This window comes from Misgurnus anguillicaudatus, chromosome 7 (assembly GCF_027580225.2).
Source record: "Misgurnus anguillicaudatus chromosome 7, ASM2758022v2, whole genome shotgun sequence".
Lineage (NCBI taxonomy): Eukaryota > Metazoa > Chordata > Actinopteri > Cypriniformes > Cobitidae > Misgurnus > Misgurnus anguillicaudatus.
Genome location: NC_073343.2, coordinates 627705 through 644319, shown reverse-complemented (window position 1 = coordinate 644319; position 16615 = coordinate 627705). Strand labels below are relative to the sequence as shown.

The following is a 16615-nucleotide window of genomic DNA, read 5'->3' as shown; positions in this document are numbered from 1 at the left end:
TGACACAAAGGCAAACGTGGCATTGACGGTTTTAATGGTATGATCGCAAGTTATCGATCGCCTGTCCCGCTGAACATCAAACGTGCGTGGGGGCGATGTTTCCACATGGCAGGTCAAACGATATTGAAATAAACATTTATTACGTAATCGGATACAGCTGTATGAGTAACTTGCTTTTAGTGCATAACATTCCCGTACACAGACAACAAAGGCGCGTGATTAATCCTGCTTGAAGAATATGCGTTGAACTTGGAAACCGTGAAGAATATCGCGTCCTCTCTATTCTTTACCTCTTCGTACCGCTGGGCTGCATCTAATTTTGTTCGTCTTGAAGAGCTAGATCAACAACACTTCTCACTGAAAGGCGCAGAGTGACACACGTATCAAGTATTGCGAGCGTCAGTCTGAGCCAATCCGTGATGACTTCCTGCGCTTTCCTCCCCTATCCAAACAGCAGGGGCGAAGGAACAGCCGCTATACGGATGATCCCAGCTAGAGCAAAACTAGTTTGGTTAAACGCCTAGTCTGATGATATGGGGCGAAGGGTTTTGATGAGGAATTTGCTTCGTCTACGCGCGTTATTAGCAGTTAAAAAGACATTTCGTCAAATGTAAGACGTTTCCGAATTATCGGAGACATTTCGTTTTTTGGAGCGCCGAAGGGAGTGACACTTCTTGTACCTTTTGGATGGAGGGCAGTCGCGGAAAGCAATCAGTGACTGTGTGGATTAACCCGGCGTGGAGAAGGCAGAGCGCGGGGAAGTGCGCGTAAAGGTGCGGCGGCGCCAAGGTCTTCCTGCTGAGATCTGATTTGAGTTCTCGGGCGCAGCCGGGTTTGATGCGGACGAAAGCTCGCGTCCGAGCGAGGTGCGTCGACGCGCGGGAGGAGAATGGAACGGGCTTTAGCGCTTCATAGGGGAAAACAAGCACTTGGCTTTCTTGAGGGGCGTCGGGCACGTTGCGCAGGAATTTGACTGTCCGTCAGAGTAGGCTTTTGGGGATTTCTATCCATCTAAACCAGTGGATTTTAAAGGTCGTCACCGAATATAAACCTATGCTTTTGGATATGGGCTTTGCGAAATTGGATGCCTTCATATCAAGCGCTCGTTTGCTTCAAAAGAATTTCGTCTAAATCTAATGGAGCACAACAGAACATTAACATGGGAAAATATGACAAGTGAGAAGATTCGGTTCCCCTGACCTCGGTGTTTTAAGCAGAACTGGCGTTCCTTCTGCAAGGTAAACTTTTTTTTCTGTGAATATTGAATGGCTTGTCACATTGAGCTGTCCCTTCATTCGTTAGGCTGGGCTTTGACTTGCTTGACGAATCGGTGCCAGGAGTCAAAATGCATCTTTTCTCGTCGTGCCCGGTTGTCTTTGGCAAATCGGAAGCAGTTGCTTAGGTTTTAGCTTTATGGAGCAAGTGAAGGTCAATATTATCTATGTTCAGGGGTAGGACGTGTTTATCTTGCTCCGTGTCCAAAGTAGCCTAAACCAAAAAATGGTAAATTGGTCAGATATGGTGATCTATGGTGGGCTCCACTCGAATTGGCATAAACTCCTTACATAAAACATATCCAAGATTTGCATTTGGTCTGAGTGGATGTATGTTTCAATAATAAAATTGATGGGTTGTGTGTGTGTCTGTCTGTGGGTCGTTTACGCAGACACACTTTCACTGTCTCACTCTTGTGATAAGACAACATTTAAAATGATGTGTTACTGTATATGCAGCACGTATCCGAAATCGTTTCTTTTCCAAATAATAGCGACAATAAGAGTCACGTTTTCTGTGTTCTGTGTTAAAATATCGACTGGATAAAGCAATGAAGTAATAGTCTTCTCATTGGCAGAGATCCAATAGATGATACAGGAGGCGTATCCCAGTTATTAGAGAGCTCAGTTTTATTTCATTTTTGGGATTTAAGTGGTTTACTGAAAGAGTCTTTAAACTAGAAATGTACTTTCAAAATATCCATGAAATAACCTTACCAGACTCGAGATGGTTTTTGTGTGAATAAATAAACACGGGCTGTTGTCTTTCCCCTTGCATCGTTCTTCAGATTATTTTAATTATGCATTTCAGGCGTCCTGGGTATTGTAGAAAAGTATTGAGTCGAGGAGAAACAATCTGCAGTGTGTCCAGGGTCTGCAGTCATCTCTGAATGGCACAAATATAGCAATTATTCAAATATTTAACATTAGATTTAGATGATTCTAAACACAGACTTTATGCTAAGTATTCATTTCTTCATTAATGTTTATATTGTATCTTACACAGGTAACACATTTCAAGCAATGTAAAACGAGTAGTTTTACATGAATCAGCTTCTTTTTTAACAAATAAAAAAATTAGTCATGCATTCACATGATCACTTTAGTTATGTCTGTATAACTTAATTATTATTTGTATTATTTGTTTAAAGACTCTCTTCTTATTTTATTTGATTAGTTTTATTGTTTTTTAATATAAGCATTATTACAATGCAAAGCAATGCTCATATATTATTTCAAAGAGAGGCAAATTCTCTCAGTTACCACCCCAGCAATACTCACACATTTGTAGTGTGTTTGTTTTGAATTATTCTTTAACAAGGACAATTGCTGTTTCTTTGTATTTCATAAAATTCAAAAGACACAAGCATGTAAATGATTTCGTTATATGAACAACCTGCTTATTTTATCTCAAAACGGGCAAGTTTTCCGATAGAGTAGATGAGTGCCTGAACTGCAGCTCCTCTTTCAGTGGCTGGTGGTGCTATAATTCAATTTATGCCTCACGCAGCAATCCAGACAGTATTCCTGGATGGGGGTGTGGAAAACTATGGTTTTACCGTGCTGACAAGACAGTTAAGAACAAAGATATTCATGTAGCTCAGAGTTCCTGTAAGTCAAGTACTGCGTTAGCAGTGTAAATATTGTGGGGTTGATTCCCAAGGAATGCACATGCATAAAATGAATACTTTGAATATGCTTTGGATAGAAGTGTCTGTCTGCCAAATGCATAAATGCAAAAGCACAAATTCGTTAGTAATAATAATGATCTCGATGTATAAAGTTTACAATTTTTGTTAACAACATCAAATCTGATATCATACAACTGATATAAAATGTTCAATTACATCGGAATTAGCAGTGATTCAGCACCATGGACAGCTTTAGTGTGAACTGTTAGATGTCTTGCCAGAATGCCAGAAAGTCCTTCAGATTTGTTGAATTACTCTTGCTGAGCTTAGACCCATGATATGAGATGGAGCCAAGATGTCGGCAAGAGCATAGTGTTTCCCACAGCTTGTTTAAATGAGAAATTGGAGAAGGTAAAAATGCAATTAATGCATCGGGATTATCACGCAGATTCATTTACCAGCTTGCATTGAGGCTAAAATCAAAGGTAAAATGCACAGAAGGTGGTACTTAATTTATAAAGAGGCAGCGGTTCAAAAATAAGTTGGACAGATGTTGCATCAGGTTACTTATTAATGGAGATGTATGACCAGAGCGAGGACACTTCTGTGTGTTTTGACCGATACACCTTTTACGGGTTTTGACTTTGCGCATGAGTAATTGGAGGACATGTTAACCGTGCTGAAATGGGAAATCTAATGTGTCTGGAGACACTGCTATCACATTATCTGTTTCTCTGTGTCTTTCTTGCTTAAAATAGATCAGAGAGAAAACCGAGTCGGGGAGTACAAAGCAAGAACGCTCAAGTACAGTTCTGTACACAATTAAGTAAAGAATAATCCTGCATTAATTCCTAAAGCTTATGTGGGTGTGTTTGATGCTTTCGGCTACAATAAGGTTAAAGAACTTTTTCCGTCAGTCGTCCATGTTGTTTTCTGTGGGCGATTTGTGCCTGGTCTCTCCTAGGTTCAGTCAGCGCAAACAGATGAATTAAACACTACAGTACACTCTCAGAATAAAAGAAACAAGAATGTACAAAAGTTGCCACTGCTGGCATCAACATTTGGCATATGCATTTATTACCTTTATATATATAAGCATCTGTGTTCTTAGGATTGAACCCATAATCTTTGTGTTGCAAGCACAACTTAAGTTAGACTTCAGTGTCCTGCGGAGGCTGTCCGACACCACCTGAAAATTCTGGTAGCTATTATTGAGTCACAGAGGACGAAGTCCCTGGGATGCAAAAAGCTTTTGGGCAGGCTTCAGGAAGTATTTGGCAAGAGAGCAAAACCGAAACAATTCCAGTATAAGCAGCCAGGTTTTAGGCAGCACAATCACAACAGAACGTCAGGTCGCGATCGTCTCCAAACATTCCGAACGACGGCTTCCGGAGAGGATGCGTGCAGATAGTGCGGCTGTTGTCAGGGTGACGGCAGAGGTGGAGAAGTAAAATGGCAGAGGTTCGAGTGGGAGTCACTTTGGGGGGTGTTTGTCTGTGATAATGAGCTGTCACTAAAGCACCGGCGCCGTGTTTGATCCGGCCACCCTGCTGCTTTAAGCAAGAGAAAGTGGCAGCTGTGAAATAGAATCTGTGTGAAAACGCCAATGAGGCTGTAATGTCATTAGTTATGTGTATGTGCGGTGCAGTGGATGTTTTCTCCTGTGTTAATGTGTAGGATTTAATACGTACATTTATTGCATTTGGCAGACACTATACAAGGCGTCTTACAGAGCACTTAAGCTACAGTATGCATTTTTTTTTATCAGTATGTGTTTCCCTGGTAATTGAACCCATGACATTCGATCTATAGGAACACATGATAGAGTTGTTTTTAGATCGGTGTCTTTTACCAGTCAGTGGATAATGTGGTTTAATCACTAAAAAGCACAAGACATTTGTACGAATTAGAGGCCATCAAGTGTAAAAATAGAGTGTAAATCACCAGAAGAGAAGAGGAAGTGACTAGAGATGAGTTATCTAATATGATAAAATTGTAATGGTATTATCAGTACTCTGCTGGATTCATCCTCACAGCTCCAGTTAAAATGAGATGTATATTTAAAGCACACTTTACCCATATGAAAAAATACCATGGTATACTTTACATTTACTCTGGTAATCTGTAGAAAATTGTGGTATATTGTAGTATAGTAAACTCTTAAAAAGTATTTATTCATTTTTATGCTATTTAACATATTACGTGTACTTTTAAAGGGGACATGTCATGAAAATCTGACTTTTTAATGATTAAGTGCTATAATTGAGGAGTCAGTGCTTCTATCAACCTAGAAAAAGTAAAAAAAGGAACAACCCAGTAACTTTTATATTTTGGTAAACCATTCTATGCAAATATGTAAAAAAATAGGTCATTAAAATTTAGCTCCCCTTGTGATGTCAGAAGGGGATCTTAATACGACAACACCACCCCTAAATCTGCACTTTCCAAGCACGGCGCTCCATTTTAGTGCAGAGAGCTCATTTGCATTTAGAAGGACACACCCAAAAACTACATATTTTTGGTATTTTGAGCTAGTACTTTACATGCATACTTTGGGGACACCAAAGATTTATTTTACATCTTTAAAAACTCTTGAGACATTTCACCTTTAACACATTATGTGTCATTTGTGTTGATTTTGTGTTGGTCCAATAATAACACAGAGATGTGTCCAGTTTGGGACAACACATTTAGCGTTGTTTTTAACACAACAGTTTTTAGAGTGTATAGTATAGTATGGTGTTGGTCTTGTTTGAAAGAAGACACTTTAAAGTATTTTTTTATATTTTGAAAATATAATTTTTTTATAGCAGTTCAAATCTATTGTAATACATAAAATAAAAATTTAAAAAATAATGCAATATAGTTTTCTTTTATACATAAAACCTTTAAAATTTTTTTGCTGCATACTCTTGTCACAAATTAATAAATTACAGTCACTGCATTATTATTACTGCTTAAAGGTTTTGAAATATGAAAACTGCATTTTTAGACCTTTTCAAAAATATATAGATAGACATTTACATGTAAAATATTAAAGTAAACCCAGGTGTCCCGCTCACATTTTTTGTGTTATGCTATTTAACACATTATGTATTATTTTATATTGATTTTGTGGTAAATAAATACGTGAGTTAAAAGTAACACAAAATGTGTTGTTCCAATATTAACAGAGATCTGTCTCTCTATTTACACATCCATTTTAGAGTGTAAATACTTAACTATTCTTTAATATTTACCATGGTAAGGTTCAAAACACTGCAGCTTGTAGGAATATTACTACCATTTCATACAGTTTTTATGCTGTTTAAAAACACCAATGCTTTGTATTTAGTCATACAATAATAGGAAGTGTTTCACAATATCACAGACATATTTCACCACAAAATCAAAAGAAAGATTAACCCTGTGTTTAATTAGGAAATTATGAATTATGTAATAAAATCAATAATATTACTGCAAAACTTCCTATTGTGCTTCTTTAACAGGCTTAATTTCCTTGCAAAATATAATTTTCTTTCCTTTTTAGATGAAATATGATCCAGATAAGTGCTTGACAGATTTATCAACACATGAACGCTTTTGATTGATATAAAAGATCATTAACGGAGTTCTCATAGAAGATTCTGCTAGCATTGATGTACTTTACAGATATGTATTATGGCAGCTCTTTGGTGACTGCAGTTTCATTACAGTTCTCTCATCTCGAAAATGAATTAGCATCTTAATATGGGCGTGCATTAGCTGTCAGCTGTACCAGCATATTACTGTTAACCTCCACTTTCCTGCGGTGGTGCGTGGAGCAAAGCCTGCTGTATCCGTATCAGGGCTAATAAGGCTTAGCTCGTGAAAGCTATCTCTTTAAATCATCCCTTGCCTCTAAGTTCCACTGTCTTTACATTCTGTGTCTGGATAGAGTAATTACATAAGGAATAATGAAATAAGCCTTGTCAAATCACTATTATGGGGGTTTTGCCAAGCAATGCAAACGCTCGAATAATCAGTTTCCACATATTAGTGTTGTATATACAAGCTAAAAATGTGATAAATATTTGTGCTGTAAAGGAAGCTCTGTGCGGGTTGAGTGGATTTGAGCAAAAGGGTCTGATTTTTATCTGAACATTATCTGATTACAGATAAACCAGAAGAGGCGTATCAACATGGACGCTTTTATTAATCTGGCTCACAGTCGTGCTTGCATGTTTATGCATGCTTATGATTATATGCAGTACTATATCAAATGCATGTGCAGGTTCATATGACAAATTAGACTACACTGCCTGAATCCTATAGTAGGAGCTGTTTATCTCGCTCAGTATGGGACAAAACCAAATGTATATATGGGTGATTCTCACGAAAACTTGGTTTTAAAAATGTCAAGCATGAAAATGTAAAAATTGCTTAAATTTACTTTTTTTCCCACCAGACATTGAAAAACAAAGTCTGGAGTAAATGGGAACATTAATTTAAAAACTTTTACTTATCATTTAACACTTTTTGTAACATAATTTAAAAAATGTGTCCTAAAAAATCTCATTACCGCAACAGTCAGAAAACATCAACACTGACATATTTTCAAAATGACATGACAAACCTGAAAGAACATAATTTGGAGATTCTGCACATGCATTTAAAATCAAAGTATTATGCTTCTATTAATTAAATTCTATTATTTAATAAGCATCTGTTGCGGTAATGATAATCAAAATGTCATGTAAGCATTCTGACAAGACAATATTTCAAATTAACTGTAAAAAAATGATCTTACCTGGTAGCCATCTTGAAGTAACTGGTCCATGTGCTTGGTCACTCAAAATCAAACTTGATTAAAATTCTGTATGTGTGCTTAAACTGTTCTCAAAAAGTGTTGCGGAGGATGAGAACATCAGGCATGGACACATCATTTTCCTAATTTTTCTTCATTATTATTATACATGAATATTCAGTAAATATGTTTTCTGTCATCTAAAGTAGTCTAGCAAAACATCCATTTATTTTTTTCTTAATATTTTTGTGTTAATTTGATTAAATTACAACATAACGCATGTTCAAACACAGCCGGACACATTGCGGTAATGAGAATTTCAGCAGAAAATGAGATAAAATTTACAATTATAAATTCTTATGTTGAAATCACACATTGTGCAAGGTAGAACACAGTATTGTGTTAATTCTGATGCTTTTTAATGTTACTATATTACACATTTTAAAGCTAAAATCATTAGTGCCGTGGTGTTTCAATGGTTTCGTGAGAATCACCCACATACCCTAAAGCAACTTTATAGTAATGCTGTAGCAGCCATTCGCATTGTGGAGTTTTGCACAGGCAAGCACTACTATCTAGGGCTGTCACAGTTTTGAAATTTAGCTGACCGTTAATAATAAATTGTGCTGATTATAACGATTAATTGTCTGTTTTAAAAATATTTCTTTTTAAAATTTAATTCTCATAATTGTTTTTGCACTGTATTGAATGGCTATGACTTTGCAATGCATCACGTTGCACTATCAGTTTAGGTGCGCCATCTGATATGGTCTCATCAGGCGCTGCAGCTCCCCCTTGTGTTTTTTAGAGAGATGTGCAATCATTGTGGTGATCTTTCCGATGAGGTCAAACGATTGCGATGAGACGATTATTTAATCATTGTGACAGCCCTACTAATATCTTGGGTGATACTGTATATAACATCATTTATGCTGTCACAGATCTGTATATTCAATGTTGCTCTTGTAGTTTTACATTTTCCTTCAGCTCACATGTCCAGATGGGGCTCAGGAGACCCTAAACAAAGTAGACTCGCTCTGAGAGCCATATTGCTTGTGTGATGAAACAATAGCGCAGTGCACATTACTGTAACTGATAAACTGATATGGGTGAAGAAAGAGTCTTAATCTGATCTCCAGCATCTGACACGCTTCCCCGGCTACAAGCCTTCGGCCCACTCGCAGGCCTGGCTCGACTGACAGTAAGCAGATCGTACTAAAGTAAGCAGATATCTAGCTGTAAGAGATTCTGCCGCAGCTATAAAATGGGTGATCCAGCCGGCGTGCCTGATATATTCTCTTAAGTGGTAAAGAGCGCATTAAAGCTCCTGTATCCCCGCGCCGGTTTCTGGTAATGGAAATGCTTACTTATCTACTGGCGTATGCAAGGACAGTCTATACAGTATATAATATATGTAGTGGGAGGGGGGTGTCCTAAAGCACGAGACCCTAATTGCACTTCACTTGGACCAGCTGATGAAAATAAAGATTCAGTAGGTGCGTTTATTGCATATATGATTACCTCCTCTGGCCTCTGTCTCTCGCACGTCGACGCTAAATGATGGACTGAGGTGGCCGTACGCACATCTGTATTCAGAGGGAACGTCGGGCTATAATGGCTTAATGCAGTCTCGCCCTCTCCCTCCACAGCCATGAGAGTTTCAAAGCAGACAGAGGGCTGCCAACAGCTGGGCGGAATACAAATGGACCACATCCCGCGCTCTCATTATCCAATGATTTATCGTGCACCACAAACTATTCCTGGGCCTTGTTTAATGGGGCCGATGGTAATATTTTTTGCTGACCTGTCCGGTTCAGCGATTTTTATTTGTTTGTCTGGAAAATATAAACGTTTTTGGAAGGACTTGCTGAATAATGTGGCCTAAATGACAAAGGAATTGCATGCATTAGTAACTGAAGAATTTGGGTTTGTAAATATCTGGGGATAGCTCAAGAATTAGCATGAGGAAAATCGGCTGTGTTGTAGAGGGTCTCGAAATCTGGTAATTTGTTCCGTCAAATAAGCAGAATTTTACTGTAAAATAAAACCAGTCCCTTGATCCGCAAGTATGATTAGATAATAGTCTAGATGATGACGTGGGGTTAAATTTATGCCAAAAAGACTAAATGTGGTTAATTGATTTTATAAATCTGCTGACACATATTAAAGGATTAGTCCATTTTCTTCAAAAATAATCCAGATAATTTACTCACCACCATGTCATCCAAAATGTTGATGTCTTTCTTTGTTCCGTCAAGAAGAAATTTTGTATTTTGAGGAAAATATTCCAGGATTTTTCTAATTTTAATGGACCCCAACACTTGACAGTTTTAATGTTGCAGTTTTAAAGGACTCTAAACGATCCCAAACGAGGCATAAGGGTCTTATCTAGTGAAACAATTGTCATTTTTGGAAACAATTGTCATTTTTGGCAAGAAAAATAAAAAATATGCACTTTTTAACCACAACTCTCTTCTTCCTCCGGTCCTGTGACGCGCCAGCGTGGCCTCACGTAATACGTCATCACGTCAAGAGGTCACAGATGACGTATAAAAACTACGCCCCAGTGTTTACAAATGTGGAGAAAGAGGACCGTTCCGACATTGTTGTATGTGGAATGATACTAATTCATGTCTTTGTGTCAGTTTATAGTTTAAAATGGTCCGAAATGTGCGTTTCATATATGTAACGTGACCTTTCGATGTCATTACACAATTACGTGAGGTCGCGCTGGCTCGTCACACAGCCAGTGGAAGACAAGAAGTTGTGGTTTAAAAGTGCATTTTTTTTGTTTCGCTACAAAAGACCCTTATGCCTCGTTTGGGATCGTTTGGGGATCGTATTGGGTCCCCAGTGCTTCTATCAACTTAGAAAATGTGAAAAAGATCAACCCAGTAACTTAGTTTTGGTAAACCATTGAGACAGAGCACAGCGCGTCATAACCTGAAAACCACGCCCACCAGGGGGGAAGCAATCCAACCATCTCCATTAACTTTGTATTGTGAGAGGCCGCCTCCTTGTCATTTCTGGCTTATAACAAAAAACTGAATAATGCCTAAAAGCTGCTGTGTGACAATATGTACAGCTAACAAGCCAAAGAATCCAGAAATAAGTTTTTATAAGCTGTCAAGCCGTAAAACCCAGTCTTTAAGGAGAATAAAGTGAATCGCCGGCTATGTTTCCCCCTATTGGACGCAGTTTTACTAATAGGAGTACTATGAAAAGTTGCCTGTTTCCATTTTTGTGTCTTTAACGCTCGTTTTTTGGGGTCGACAGCTTATAAAAACTTATGTTTTTTTTTTGGCTTGTTAGATATACACCTTGTCACACAGCAGCTTTTCTGTATTATTTTGTTTTTAAGTTTAATCTGTAAATAAGTTTTTATAGGCTGTCGACCGTTTCAAAAGTGGCAATTTTAACATGATATAAATTATCTGTATGATATTTTGAGATAAGACTTCACATACTGGAGACACCAAATATTTATTTTTAATCTTAAATGTAAATGTCCCCTTTAAGGCTTAATATAATTTACAAAAAAACATTCATTGTAGCTGTAAAATCTCATCATGTGAGAAAACAAGCTCCAAGAAAAACACATAATTATGTTTTTAATGCTTAACTTGACTAACACTTTAGGTGAATTTCAGAGACGAAATATTATATGTTGCAGATGTGTTGGTTAGCATTGTTTGGCATTCATTGTTTTTGTGCCATAAGGAAAATAGATGAATTAAGTAAAAGACAGGATGAATGGGAATTTAGAAAGCGTCGGGGCTTTGTTGATTCTCATCAAGGAGCTGAAGGGCTGAATAGCTGTTTTAGGGGCGACACCTGGGAGGCTGAATAGAGGCTGTCACTGTGAGTTTATGTCCCAGAGCAGACAGACTCATGAGCTGAGCAAAAGCCTTCTGTCACTCCAGAGGTGCCATTCAATGTCTCGAGAGATGCCGCAGAGTACAAAGAGCACCTGTGAGGATTTAGAGACCCTACGGTGTGTCACTCTAAGCTCAGAGAGAGGTTAGTCGAGCTCCGTTAGAGGATAAAATAACTGATGTTAATGAACAGTGCTTCATCTTAAATGACGATTGGTGCTAACTGCATTATTCACATTTAAGGGCACATATAATGCAAAATTCACTTTTACAAGGTGTTTGGACATACACGTGGGTTGGCTGTGTGTGAACACAACAACCATACAATGAAAAAAATAATTTTTAATCCACATAAAGCCAAATATTCTCATTAGACATGCTGTTTTGATTCTCTTGTTAAAGGTCATAGATATGTACACTAGATGTCACCTTGGCTACGGCAGTTCATTGGACCGAATGCATCAAACAGAGCCGCCATCTTGAAACAGGGGAATCCAAAATCAGCGTCATTGTAGGCAATGGTGTAACGGAAATAAAGTCACCATAAATCGTCATGAAATGCAATTTTCTTGGTTTTCTTTTGTTTCGTTTCAACAGTTAGACATGTATTTAGCATTGGGTCAAGAAAAAAATTTAAAATTTTGAAAAATCTACTTTTTCTATCCATAATGCATAGTGCTAGTAGGCCTAACATCCATACGCAGCACAAAAGTCCGGCATCGTCCATGAATTCGAAGTACAGGCGGAGATAGCAGCTTAGACACTTCCTATGAAAAGACCCCTGTTCCAAGATGGCGGCGGTTTTGACGCATGCTCAGAACCCCAAGGCGACATCTAGTGTATATATCTATGGTTAAAGGTATAGTGGAGGATTTTCTTTTACCGGGTGGATCATCAAGCGTACGTGCTCATAGTTAGTTTTCGCTTTCTGCACATGCGCACTTTCAGGTGTATATGTATGGTGAGCTACGGTTTCAGCGATTCATTGAAGCGTGCCTTTCTCACCGTGTTTTTCAAAATGTCTGAGGGTCGCAAGAGAAAAAGTGTCTACGAATTGTATGACAAGAAGAGAAAGGGCTCTGAAGAAAGGAACAAGAGTATTTTTGGGAGAATATTTCACACGCTGGTGTGTGCTAAAAACACACAAGCAACTATTTTTGAATAAAAGCACTGTTGGTAAAGGAGTAAGGAGCTTTGGCTCATTTGCATTTAAAGGTGCACACATGAAACAACACATTTTCCCCCCCACCCAAATAGGGTCATTTTGGACATGCTATAATAAATTATCTGTGGGGTATTTTGAGCTAAAACTTCACAGACACATTCAAGGCACACCTGAGGCTTATATAACATCTTATAAAAATTGACATAATATGTGCCTTTTAAAATGAACAGTGAGCTGTCTACAGTTAGCCTTACTTATTGAAACTTTGTAAAATAAGGATGATTGTAAAAGTAGGATTATTTAGCTAGTAAAGAAGATTATCCCTCCTGTAAATTAAACAAATAATCGTGAGAGGAACTATCTCATGAAAAGAAACAGCATTGCTACCTTGTGTTTTATGTTTTAACAGGGATACTGCAAGTTATAGGCATTATTATTTTACTGGATTTCTAATGTAACATATGTACAGATAATAAATTGAATCCCTTCAAAAGTATTTACAGGGAATGGATCCAGTTGGGGATCAGGAATGAAGCACTGCAAGCTTTGTTGCAACTGTTTAGGGAATATAAGGAAGGGTGAATTTCAACTAGACAGATGTGTGTTCAGTGCTCGAATTGAATCAAGTCTCCATTAAAAGTATTTATGATAAAAACGACAAATGACAAGTTACTTTTTTATATATTATTGGCATAGTATTATCATAATGATAATAGGCTGTATATTAATATATTGGGAGAAAGTTGTTATGTGAAATCAGATAATGTGCACCCTTATATAGCCAAAATTGAATGATCCTCATTTCATAACACATCTGCAACGATTCGACTGTGGAAGCATGGAATCATCGACTATTTAGGGTCACTCCTAGTTTTTTTGTTGTTGTTGTTGTTGTACATATTAAGATTGTTCAGAGCTCTGTACGTTGCTCACTATAGCTTCAGTTTTTGTGGTTGTATTACCAAGGTGTTTGTATTTTCTAGCTGGGGAAATTATATGCATTCAAGTGATTGCCCCCTCTTGCTATTTTAGACACCCCCTCATCAGCGCTTGGCTGAAGCAGCGCTAAGCATGTACAAAACGAACATGCGCTTAGCAATGGACATTCACATGTTTAAATAGACACAACATTTATTAGTGTAAAAAAATTATTCACAAAATGTACTACATCCTTACGCGTTTATCAGCATTATTTTTACTAAAATAAAAATATCTAAGGGGGCCTCCTTAAGTATAATTTTTACTTCTTATAGGGGTTCCCTAATGCCTTATGGGAGGTCCGGAATCCCCCCAGTCCCCCCCTCAATTCGAGCACTGCGTGTGTTAAACAAAACTTAAAGACACTTACACGTTTTGTCCAACAAGTTAATCTTAACAGATAAATACAAATTGCATGAATTTTGAAGTGTAAATGCGTTTACTCGAAATATAAAAAGCTTAAAACAGGCTTATTTTTGCGATAATCCAAAAGTCCATGAAAAAAATGAATGGCCGTTTTTGCGAGAGAACCATTGTCCCGCTAACTTCCGGGTCAAAAATATTCATCCCTGTGGCACTCTATTGATTAAAGTGCACCTATTTCATTGCTAAAAACAACTTTATTTTGTGTATTTGGTAAAATGCAATGTGTTCACGTGGTTTATGGTTGAAAAAACTAATTTTTCCACATACCATAAATGTTTGTACCTCCAGATATTACTGTCTTCCTGAAACGCATTGATTTTGTACAAAACCCATCGATTTGAAAAGCGCTGTGTCCCTGATTGGCCAGCTAATCTGTATGTTATGATTTGCCTGAATACCTCTGACGTCAGCAGGAAATGTGACGCTCCTTACCATGTTTGAAAGATTCGGTCACAATGCAATGCTAAAAGGAGTTAACTTACAGGCTGAGTGGGAGGAATTATGGTAATGTTGGTCTTGTCCATGTCAACAAGCCCATGAACTAAACTGTTGCCTACAATCCGTGTGCTTGTTGTAGTCCAAGAAAAGAGATTTACGTTGAAGACTCTTGCACTCTTTAGCTCTGGGACGTTTCCCAAAAGCATCGTAAGGATAAGTAGATCGTAAAAACGATCGTACGAATCATGTTAGAATTACGTGCCGTTTCCCAAAACCTTTATAACTTAAGTAGCACTTGAAAATCATCGTAGATCTACGAGGGCTCTCGAGTAATCGTTTATTCATAAGTGCATCGTAAGACAACAGAGTTACAAGGTCACCTGCAGGACAACCAGCAAATTGCATTCCTGCAATGACGATAATGTAATGTTTTAAATGTATATTTATTTATTGGATTCTTCTTTGTTTATTTTATATTAAATATATAGTATAATATATTTAAAATTCAAATGAGAAATCAAATTTAAATGACTAAACATAAATGAATAAAGAAGGAAAACGTATTTGGTACAAGTTGGTAAAAGTTTTTTTTTGTATTTTGGAACCAAATTTATCTAATTAAAGAACCAAATAAATATTTACAATGCAATAATCCATAATATTGAATAAACATAGATAATAAAACAATAATAATAATAATCTAAACTTTAATATAAAATGCAGAAGGCATTTCTCAGTGGGATGAGCTCCAACTAAAAACGGAAAAGAATATTTCATTATGCACAAATTATTAAAACATTTAAAAAGCCATTGAACAATTATGAATAATAATATTAAAAATATTCTGCTACAAATTCGAGTCATTCTAGGTGACATTTCAGCACTTGACAAATGGATAGCGACTCTTAAGTAGCACTTAAAACCCAGCTGTAAGTGATCGTTTTACGTGCATCTTTGGGAAATGCACGTAAATGAACAACGAATGTTCGTTAAGTTGATCGTAGAAAGTGCTCTTAAGTGCTAAGTTCAATCGTTATCGGGAAACCCAGCCCTGGACATTTAACACGATGGCTTTAACAATTTGTTTCGTACTGTGATTTTATTCTTGTGATCTGTTGATTTTTGAATTGTATATTTCTAATTTGAAAATTTCTGAAATTGACGGGTGGTTAATATACTTAATTGTGATTGGTCTGTTTAGTCTTACGTCGATTTACATCATGGCCATAGTAACTATTACAACTGGGGAGTAATAATCATTATGTTTCATGAACTTTCTTTTGCTTGCCTGCATTACATGGACAAATTATATTGCAGCATGCCATGTAAAAATAATAAAAAAGTTTTAAGACCAAGCAGACGAGCAGGCGATAAGCAATAATATTCTTAGTTCCCATTTCTTTTCAACAAATCACTTGCGGCTACTGAGCGAATGTTACATCACCTAATTAATATTCATGAGCCTGCTTATGTTCATAATCCGCCCCCCTCCACATTTAACATAGTAACTTCGGCCTTGATTAACATACAGTTACAACTTTTCTATTGTTTAACTTTAAAACTTTAACAGTATTATTTTGCTGTCAGACAAGCACTGCTATTTGCTTTTGTAAATGTAATTTTAGCTCTCCCCTGTTATTTAACTTAACCTTTCATCGACGTGTAGCAATCCATTTAAACCTCACGAGGTTCACGATTACCTTCATTTTACTTCAGTTACACTGCAGTGTGACATTCGTCGTCAAGTAATAAATGATGTCATAATAGAAAATAATAGCAAAATCTGTGTTGAATTTTATTGGAAGTCACTCAAGGTTTTGCTTTACATGGCTGCTGTCTTGGTTACTGTGGTAACTGTCTTGATATTCTCTCAACGTCTGCGTACTTAAGATGTTTTGCTTAAAACACATGCACACATTCACACACACACATGCCTGTTTACTGAGCTAACTAAAGCAGAAACAGGACTTCTGTTGTACTTAAATCGAGCTGATTGCATCACTATAGATTAATATGGTTTTGGATCATTAGGGATTTTTTCATTGTGATATTGTTTTCTTAAG

At 37.2% G+C, this 16615-nt stretch overlaps 1 protein-coding gene across 1 annotated transcript in view; it reads left to right on the top strand.

Moving 5' to 3' along the window:
- Positions 1 to 212: 212 nt before the first annotated feature.
- lrfn5a (leucine rich repeat and fibronectin type III domain containing 5a) overlaps positions 213 to 16615 on the top strand; it is a 64096-nt gene continuing 47693 nt past the window's right edge. Inside the window, exon 1 of the mRNA XM_055172745.2 lies at positions 213 to 1238. The gene's annotated coding sequence lies outside the window, so the exon portion shown is untranslated. The remainder of the gene's footprint in view (positions 1239 to 16615) is intronic.